Here is an 8,654-nt window from a genome sequence, read left to right as displayed (position 1 = left end):
ACCTGAATTTGTGATCTTAGCCATTCTGACTGGTGTGAGATGGAATCTCAAGGTTGTTTTGATTTTGATTTCCCTGATGATTAAGGATGCTGAACATTTTTTTTTCAGGTGCTTCTCAGCCATTCAGTATTCTTCAGGTGAGAATTCTTTGTTTAGCTCTGAGCCCCATTTTTATGGGGTATTTGATTTTCTAGAGTCCACCTTCTTGAGTTCTTTATATATATATATTGGATATTAGTCCTCTATCTGATTTAGGATAGGTAAAGATACTTTCCCAATCTGTTGGTGGCCTTTTTGTCTTATTGACTGTGCCTTTTGCCTTACAGAAACTTTGCAATTTTATGAGGACCCATTTGTCAATTCTTGATCTTACAGCACAACCCATTGCTGTTCTGTTTAGGAATGTTTTCCCCTGTACCCATATCTTTGAGACTTTTCCCCACTTTCTCCTCTATAAATTTCAGTGTCTCTGACTTTATGTGGAGGTCTTTGATCCATATAGACTTGAGATTTGTACAAGGAGATAACAATGGATCAATTCTCATTCTTCTACATGATAACTGCCAGTTGTGCCAGCACCATTTGTTGAAAATGCTGTCTTTTTTCCACTGGATGGTTTTAGCTCCCTTGTCAAAGATCAAGTGTGCATAGGTGTGTGCATTCATTTCTGGGTCTTCAATTCTATTCCATTGACCTACTTGTCTGTCACTGTACTAGTACCATGCAGTTTTTATCACAATTGGTCTGTAGTACAGGTTAAGGTCAGGCATGGTGATTCCACCAGAGGTTCTTTTATCCTTGAGAAGCGTTTTTGCTATCCTAGGTTTTTTATTATTTATTTTTATTGAATTTACAAATTGCCCTTTCTAATTCAGTGAAGAATTGAGTTGGAATTTTGATGGGGATTGCTTTGAATCTGTAGATTGCTTTTGGCAAGATAGCCATTTTTACTATATTGATCCTACCAATCCATGAGCATGGGAGGTCTTTCCATCTTCTGAGATCTTCTTTAATTTCTTTCTTCAGAGACTTGAAGTTCTTATCATACAGATCTTTCACTTCCTCAGTTAGAGTCACACCAAGGTATTTTATATTATTTGTGACTATTATGAAGGGTGTTGTTTCCCTAATTTCTTTCTCAGCCTGTTTATCCTTTGTGTAAAGAAGGGCCATTGATTTGTTTGAGTTAATTTTATATCCAGCTGCTGAACTGAAGCTGTTTATCAGGAGTTCTCTGGTGGAATTTTCAGGGTCACTTATATATACTATCATATCATCTGCAAAAATGATATTTTGACTTCTTTCTTTCCAATTTGTATCCCTTTTATCTCCTTTTGTTGTCGAATTTCTCTGGCTAGGACTTCAAGTACAATGTTGAATAGGTAGGGAGAAAGTGGGCAGCCTTGTCTAGTCTGATTTTAGTGGGATTGCTTCTAGTTTCTCTCCATTTAGTTTGATGTTGGCTACTTGTTTGCTGTATGTTGCTTGTAGTATGTTTAGGTATGGGCCTTGAATTCCTGATCTTTCCAAGACTTTAATCATGAAGGGGTGTTGGATTTTGTCAAATGCTTTCTCAGCATCTAATGAGATGATCATGTGGTTTTTGTCTTTGAGTTTGTTTATATAGTGGATTATGTTGATGGATTTCTGTATATTAATCCATCCCTGCATCCCTGGAATGAAGCCTACCTGGTCATGATGGATGATCGTTTTGATGTGTTCTTGGATTCGGTTTGCAAAGATTTTATTGAGTATTTTTACATCGATAATCATAAGGGAAATTGGTCTGAAGTTCTCTTTCTTTGTTGGATCTTTGTGTGGTTTAGGTATCAGAGTAATTGTGGCTTCATAGAATGAATTGGGTAGAGTGCCTTCTATTTCTATTTTGTGGAATAGTTTGAGGAGAGTTGGAATTAGGTCTTCTTTGATGGTCTGATAGAACTCTGCACTAAACCCATCTGGTCCTGGGCTTTTTTTGGTTGGGAGACTATTGATGACTGCTTCTATTTCTTTATGGGAAATGGGACTGTTTAAATCGTTAATCTGATCCTGATTTAATTTTGGTACCTGGTATTTGACTAAGAAGTTGTCCATTTCATCCAAGTTTTCTAGTTTTGCTGACTATAGCCTTTTATAGAAGGATCTGATGGTGTTTTGGATTTCCTCAGGTTTTGTTGGTATGTCTCTTTTTTTTATTTTTGATTTTTTAAAATTAGGATACTGTCCCTGGGCCCTCTAGTTAGTCTGGCTAAGGGTTCATCTATCTTGTTGATTTTGTTAAAGAACCAGCTCCTGGTTTGGATGATTCCTTGAATAGTTCCTTTGGTTTCCACTTGGTTGATTTAAGCCCTGAGTTTGATTATTTCCTGCTGTCTACTCTTCTTTGTTGAATTTGCCTCCTTTAGTATTAGAGTTTCTAGGTGTGCTGTCAGGCTGCTAGTGTATGCTCTCTCTAGTTTCTCTTTGGAGGCACTCAGGGCTATGAATTTTCCTCTTAGGACTGCTTTCATTGTGTCCCATTATTTTGGATATGTTGTGGCTTAATTTTCATTAAACTCTAAAAAGTATTTAATTTCTTTATTTCATCCTTAACCAAGGAATCATTGAGTAGAGTATTGCTCAGTTTCCACGTGAATTTTGGCTTTCTATTATTTATGCTGTTATTGAAGACCAGCCTTAGTCCGTGGTGATCAGATATGATGCATGGGATAATTTCAATATTTTTGTTTCTGTGGAGGCCTGTTTCATGACCAATTAATTATATGGTCAATTTTGGAAGAGGTACCATGTGGTACTGAGAAGAAGGTATATCCTTTTGTTTTAAGATAAAATGTCCTGTAGATATCTATAAAATCCATTTTTTCATAAGTTCTGTTAGTGTCCATGTGTCTCTGTTTAGTTTCTGTTTCCAGGATTTGTCCATTGGTGAGAGTGGGGTGTTGAAGTCTCCCATTGTTATTGTGTGAGGTACAATGTGTGCTTTGAGCTTTACTAATGTTTCTTTAATGAATGTGACTGCCCTTGTATTTGGAGCATAGATATTCAGAATTGAGAGTTCCTCTTGGAGGATTTTACCTTTGATGAGTATGAAGTGTCCCTCCTTGTCTTTTTTGATAACTTTGGGTTGGAAGTTGAATTTACTCAATCTTAGAATGGCTACTCCAGCTTGTTTCTTCAGACCATTTGCTTGGAAAATTGTTTTCCAGCCTTTCACTCTGAGGTAGTGTCTGTCTTTTTCCCTGAGGTGGGTTTCCTATAAGCAGCAAATTGTTGGGTCTTTTTTTCGGTAGCCAGTGTATTAGTCTATGTCTTTTTATTGGCAAATTGAGTCCATTGATGTTAAGAGAAATTAAAGAAAAGTAATTGTTGCTTCCTGTTATTTTTGTTGTTAAAGTTGGGATTCTGTTCTTGCATTTGTCTTCTTTTAGGTTTGTTGAAGGATTACTTTCTTGCTTTTTATAGGGTGCAATTTCCATCCTTGTATTGGTGTTTTCCCTTCATTATCCTTTGAAGGGCTGGATTCGTGGAAAGATATTGTGTGAATTTGGTTTTATCATGGAATGATGGTTTCTCCATGTATGGTAATTGAGAGTTTTGCTGGGTATAGTAGCCTGGGCTGGCAGTTGTATTCCTTTAGGGTCTGCATAACATCTGTCCAGGATCTTCTGGCTTTCATAGTCTCTGGTGAGAAATTTGGTGTAATTCTAATAGGCCTGTTTTCACATGTTACTTGACCTTTTTTCCTTACTGCTTTTAATATTCTATCTTTATTTAGTGTGTTTGTTGTTCTGATTATTATGTGTTAGGAGGAATTTCTTTTGTGGTCCAGTGTATTTGGAGTTCTGTAGGTTTCTTGTATGTTCATGGGCATCTCTTACTTTAGGTTTGAAAAGTTTTCTTCTAGAATTTTGTTGAAAATATTTGCTGGCCCTTTAAGTTGAAAATCTTCCTTCTCATCTACTCCTATTATCCGTAGGTTTGGTCTTCTCATTGTGTCCTGGATTTCCTGGATGTTTTGAGTTAGGATCGTTTTGCATTTTGCATTTCCTTTGACTGTTGTGCCATGTTCTCTATGGAATCTTCTACACCTGAGATTCTCTCTTCCATCTCTTGTATTCTGTTGCTGATGCTTGCATCTATGGTTCCTGATTTCTTTCCTAGGGTTTCTATTTCCAGAGTTGTCTCACTTTGGATTTTCTTTATTGTTTTTACTTCCCTTTTTGGGTCTTGGATGGTTTTGTCAATTCCATCACCTGCTTGATTATGTTTTCCTGTAATTCTTTAAGGAATTCTACCTCTTTAGAGGTGTTCTCCTGTATTTCTTTAAGTGAGTTATTAATGTCCTTCTTAAAGTCCTCTACCAGCATCATGAGATATGATTTTAAAACCGAGTCTTGCGTTTTGGGTGTGTTCGGGCATCCAGGACTGGCTGAGGTGGGAGTGCTGGGTTCTGATGATGATGAGTGGTCTTGGTTTCTGTTAGTAAGATTCTTACATTTGTCTTTCACCATCTGGTAATCTTTGGCATTAGTTGTTATAGTTGTCTCTGGTTGGAGCTTGTTTCTCCTGTGAGTCTGTTAGCCTCTGTCAGCAGTCCTGGGAGTCCAGCTCTCTCCTGAGTCTCAGTGGTCAGAGTACTCTCTGCAGGGAAGCTCTCCTCTTGCAGGGAAGGTGCACAGAGGTCTGGCATTCAGACCTGCATCCTGGCTGAAGATGAAGTTCTGAAACAGAGCTTGTCCCAGATGTGTTGCCTCTGCAGTCTGCATGTTCACATGCACAGACTGGTCTTAGAGGGACTAGGGACACAAGATGTCTCTCTCACCTTCTCTGGCAGTCAGAGCCCTCCTGGGTGGCCACATATCTTCTGGCAGGGAAAGGTGCCGAGATGTCTGGAGCCCAAAACAGGGTCTGTCCCAGAAGCTGTATCACTTCTGCAGTCAGCTCACACACCTTCGCAGTCTGTGAGCAGACCTGTGCAGGCTGGTTTCAGAGGGACCAGTGACACAAGATGGTTCCCTCACCTGTTCCGGCAGTCAGAGCCCTACCAGGTGGACACTTCTTCCCATCATGACTCCTTAAAAGAAAAGTAAACTGAAAATATATAATCTGCAGCACTATAATATCTCTTTCCTTACCAATTTTTTCAGACATATCATCCGTGTTCCTGCCTCGACAGTTTTATACTTACTGAAAGCAAGGGATGTTCCTTCTGACAGGTGCTTGCATCACTCATTCCCCTTGCTAACTACCCAGGCAAAATCTCTTAACTGGTCTTCAGAACTTTTTTTCCAAACACTGATATCAGTATTTGATTACATAGATTGACAAGTTGAAAATATAAATGCAAATTGGTAAAAATGTGGAGCACCTACAACTATTGATGTTGTTACAACCACACTATAAACCAATTGATACATTGTATTAAAGTTAACTTATTCACAGTCATTTTAATAACAGTCACAGTTATTTTATATTTAGGCCCATGTCCTATACTGCTTATATGGTAGTTTAGTTATCCTATATTATATATGTATCTGATGCTTATTTCTTTCATAAGAAATACTCCAGGGAATCTGGGAGGTTGCCTTTTTGATAATATATCTAAATTGCTTAAGTGAGTCTCTAAAAGAAAGTGAAGCCATATTATGAAATTGTATATAACTGGCCAGAATATATAATGCAGTACAGTAGGTCAACTAAAAGATAAGCAACAACATAAAAAAATCAGCAGAATACATAACTATGATTTTTATATAAAGAAGAAATGATCTATCAATATATAAAGTTTGTTTAACTTAGAAGTTACTGGGAAAGGTAAATTGAAATCATAAACTCGTTCATACGTAGATTGACAAGTTGAAAATATAAATGCAAATTGGTAAAAATGTGGAGCACCTACAACTATTGATGTTGTTACAACCACACTAGAAACCAATTGATACATTGTATTAAAGTTAACTTATTCACAGTCATTTTTTTTTAATTCTGAGCTGTAAGTTTGTGTATATATATGATAGACTATATCCTATAAAATGGGTTTATAGGAGGTGATGCCTTTTATAAGATGTGTATGAATATATATTATTGTATATATACCCTTATATAAAGTATATGTCACAAATTACAAGGTCATTTTCTTCCAATATAAGGTATTTTTAAATTTAATTAGTGAAAATTTACCACATCTATGGCTAATCAAGTCTAATGCTTATATAATCAGCCCTGTAATCCTGAACTTACTATTCCATATATTTTACAACATTAAAAAATACTCTTGTCAATTTAGCTTTCTCCTTCAATAAACATTATTTTGTTTATATGAATGCTATAAGACAAAAATTTGGTCTCTATTATTTCAACAGCTATGAGAAACATTTTAGCAGAGGCAAATATTTATTTTTCACTTACAGTTTCAGATGGATCAGTTATGGCCAATGCCCCCACTATAGTTGGTCTCTAGACAGCCAGGACATTAAGTCATATTTCAAACTAAAACCAGGGAAAGGACTATATCCTTCAAAAGCACACCTCCAGGCAAGCTCTGCCTTCTAATGTCCAATACCATCCAATAGTCCAATTACAAATACATCAATGGATTGAGCCATTGTTTTGGTAAAAGCCCTCATGATATGATCAGTTTCCTAAAGCCTCCTATCTGAACATTGAGTTAGAAACAAGCATTCAACACACAAGCCTTCCAAGGACACTTCATGTGCAAACCACAAAATGATGTCATTAACATTAATGTTTCAGGACACAAAGTGTTAGGTAAGTGGCTATGCAGATTCTTTCATCAATCTCTACTTCATTTTTCAACAGAACTCTTAAAATTTTAATTTAGTTTTAATGGATGAAGCATTGCTTTAGCAATCTAAAAAATACATATAGCATTCCTCATAACAGTCTGTTTAAATGTGCAAAATGAGACCCATAGGCTAACAAAGAAAGCAAGTAATATAATAAAATAATATATAATAGTAAATATAATACATTGTTGTTTAAATCCCAATATAATTTACTCTACTAGATTTTAGTAATTGTACCAGATTCAAATGCTTCCGAATAGATTTTAAGTGTTCATGACTCATAGTCAACTTCTATTACTTTTCAAAACTTTGAAACTATTTTCACATTTTACAATGCATTGTGCAATAGTACTCAGCCACAAATGGGGCATGTTTATCACATTCTTCTCCACACGACCCAGGGACCACAGAAGAGGTGTTGGAAAGCCTGAAGAAGCAGGGTTTGAGGTAGACTGGAGAGAAACAATATTTTCAGGAGATAAAGGATCACTTTTCTCAGGCAACAGCAGTGGCCTACATAAGACTTGCATTAACATCAAGCCAGTCAACATCCTGCTGGAGTTGGGAGGGACTCATAAATCTTCATCACTAGCTGAGGTGCTAAAGACAGTTGATGGTTTCAGGGAGAGAGGGGTGGGTGGTCAATTGAGTTTTCTTTACGAGTGTAGATCCTTGAAGGTAAAACACACCTCATACATATAAGTATGGCCTCAAATATAGAGGTTTATGGGCCCTACACATAGGATTATACAGAGAGTGGGTTATCAAAAAAACAAACAGCAAAAAAAAAATCCCCCAAAACCCGACACAATTCAAAGAGAGCTTTGGGAAGATTTAATGGAGGAATGGTAGGTAAATATGGTTTAAATATATCATATATATGTATGACTTTCTTAAATAATTAATACATTCTTTCATATATGCATTTATCATAATAATTTTGATTATATTTCTTAAACTGACAAGGATTCTAACTGGATATTCAAGTGGCATTACTAATATGCTAAGATTTTCATTTTCTTTCGATCTTACTAATATCTTAATTTCTGTCTTCTCTGAAAAACCTTTATAATAGAAAGAACCAATAAATGCCAATTAATCTGAGCTCTCACCACTTGCCTTGTTGTGTATGAAATATCAGACCGATCAGGTACTTAGAGACATTCTTATAAGGCAGAGACTTTTTTTTGACAAGAAAGCTGAAGTTGTGAGATGTGAAATGTTTCATAAAGTTAAAACGTTACCTGAAAACTATCAGGTAAATCTGCCTGGAAACCACACATCCTCTCATGAGTTCTTGCGGTGTACCTCCTAGAGACTGGAAAGGTCAAAGTCTTTTAATATCTTTCCATATCTCCTACATGGAAGATCTATTTACACAAAAAAAACCCTCTACTTTCTCAAGCAATATAAAAACACATTTGTGATAGACTCTGACTCTATTTTTAACTCTTGACAGCTTTCAATTATTACTTGTTTCTCTTGTTTCTACCTCAGAGGAATGCACAAATAAGGAGACCTAGGTGCAGACGGCTAGTAAATTCTGGGTTCACAGAAGCAATTCAATAAAGCTGTTTTCATCATTAACACCAGAAGAAAATTCAAATCACTCAAGCCCTCCTATTTTGATGGACCCCACCCCCACCCTGCCCCTGGCTCCAACCTTTAACCATAAACCTTAAACCATATAACTTCTGTTTTTTCTTGCAGGCCATTTCAAAACAGTTGGAGAACAGTTGGAGAACAGAAAGCTTCAATGCGTGTGTGTGTGTGTGTGTGTGTGTGTGTGTGTGTGTGTGTTTTAATCTGCTGTTGCACATAGAGCATTAGTTTAGCCATGCTTTGCAG

This window comes from Mus caroli, unplaced genomic scaffold, assembly GCF_978045245.1.
Source record: "Mus caroli unplaced genomic scaffold, Mus_caroli_1 scaffold_7, whole genome shotgun sequence".
Lineage (NCBI taxonomy): Eukaryota > Metazoa > Chordata > Mammalia > Rodentia > Muridae > Mus > Mus caroli.
The sequence above is the reverse complement of the archived record's forward strand: the minus strand, read 5'-3'. Positions refer to the sequence as shown.